Genomic DNA, 2,067 nt, shown 5'->3' with positions numbered 1-2,067 from the left:
ACCAGGTACAGAACCATGTAGCACAAACTGCTATGGTTCAACATTACGGGATGGAAAACTACACTTGAAAGATAGAAAAATGTTTTTACATACTTACCAGTTTTCTAGTGTTAACAAAGAAAAAGAAACCTAACAAACATTTATCTGTGTATCGTGTTTTATTTCTTTATGGATTAAAATGTGTTCTTCATTCAGTTAAGTTACTTGCATTAGGTTGCATATCAACAAAATTTACTCAAGAGTATAACATGGAAAAATAGTCCTAATTTTAATTAATTAATTTTTTTATTTTGTCAAAAGTTGCAGAGTAATTGAGTAAATTACTAATTTTAATTAGTTAACACCTGCCCTTGGCTGCTTGAGCAAGATCACTTTTACAATTTCAATTAATTTTTTACAGAATATATATTTGGTATCTGGAAGCCATTGTGAGTTTGAAAATTAATTATTAAATCCTACAAAACAGTAACAATAATGTTAAAGAATCTACAGTGATTAATTCAAACATGTATATTTCCTGATGTGTAAAACTTTTTTCTTTTATGTTAGTAGTTGTTACGTTGTGTCCATGCTCTGTTTAAAATGGGAATGAACCACGTCTTGTTTAAACAAATCTCCAATGTATGTAGATGTTGTCTCACCTCTGTCTTTCATTCTCATACATGTTTGTAATTTTTATGTTGTGAAATATGCCCTTGATCATTTTTAACTTAAAAACTTTGTATCATCAGAGAAGTCTGTCTTCAGATGTCATCTGGACCTGGACAGAATCTGTTCTGTAATGATGTTAAGGTGAGATGTTCTGATGGGACACTTGTGGTTCTTTAGAGCTACAAGATGTTTATTTCCAACCATTCCTGCTTTAAATGTTTATAATCAACACTGTGAGTAAGGCTGTTTTTATTTACCTCAATTTAATTGTTATAATAATGACACATTAATTTTCTTCCCCCTTCTTGAATTTTCTCTTAAACACCACAGGGATTGTCTGAACAAGGACTGTCCAGCAACTGTTTTAACATTTGTAGTCATGGTAACATCCGCCTCCACCCACCATATTGTTGTATTTATAGATGTAATAATCCCATTTTTCTCAACAGTGTACACTGTACTTTGTGATGGGAGCATCATGTGATTTCAGTGAGGTAAGGAAACAGATGAGAGTTTATACTTTCTGTTGGAGATTTCATTAAATGTGAACCTGTGAAATCCACAGGGTGATATGATGACAATATGAAGATGATAGTGTCTCTCTCTCTCTTGAGAAACTTCCCTGTGAGGTCAGAATAATAATGGTGCTCTGTACCACGTCATGTTACACATCTGTCAGTTTTTTAAGAAAACCTTCAATTTGTCCTTTTTAAAAGGTCCAGAGAAGAACAACAAAAGGAGAGAAAGCAGAAAAAAGTTGATGAAGGCAAAATGTGAGGTAAAATTCATCACTTTGTAGTTTTAAATCATGTAATTTGTATTATGTCCATTCACAGTGTACTTTTGTTCTATGCTTATTTTTTTAAGTCTGAAAGAAAATCAGGATAGAAGAATTAAAAGGGTTGAAGCAGTTTTGATGTCATTTCGACTTGCATTCATCTTTCACTTAGATCATATCTGTATTTTTACAGACTGTGTGCTGATGGCCACACTGATCCCAAAGCAGCCGAGGCTCAAATTGAGATAAATTTTTAAATTTACACATAACTAGTAATGTTGATTTTTGTATCTTTATGTGCAAATGAGACTAAAACCCTAAATGATTTAAATAAATAATAATTTTAATTCATTATTTGGACGTAATTTTTTATACCATGAGAGATGAAAGGATAAGATACTGAGAGAGATAAAGTATAAATTATTATTTAATGCTCTTCACCATGCAGGTAGAAAGGATTCCACCAACCTCACAGATCAGATTCATCCATCATGTATCAGAGCCATTCTTCCTGTTTCACAGTCTTGCAATGCACCTGTTTCTGTATTAATTTGTTTTTTTATTTCCAGATGCCTCTGCATGGACTTGAAGCTGTTGTCCAGGAGGAGGTTCTGACTCAGGTTCTGACCCAGGTTCTG

General features: G+C 32.8%; 1 long non-coding RNA gene across 1 annotated transcript; it reads left to right on the top strand.

Annotated features, from left to right (window-relative positions):
- The first annotated feature begins 523 nt into the window (after window positions 1-523).
- LOC122825550 lies at window positions 524-1,731 on the top strand. The gene is made up of 3 exons (XR_006369665.1): window positions 524-1,280; window positions 1,368-1,429; window positions 1,623-1,731. It is a non-coding gene; the product is annotated as an uncharacterized LOC122825550 (long non-coding RNA).
- Window positions 1,732-2,067: the final 336 nt, after the last annotated feature.

Source organism: Gambusia affinis, linkage group LG22, assembly GCF_019740435.1.
Source record: "Gambusia affinis linkage group LG22, SWU_Gaff_1.0, whole genome shotgun sequence".
Taxonomy (NCBI): Eukaryota; Metazoa; Chordata; class Actinopteri; order Cyprinodontiformes; family Poeciliidae; genus Gambusia; species Gambusia affinis.
This window is presented reverse-complemented; position numbering and strand designations above follow the sequence as displayed.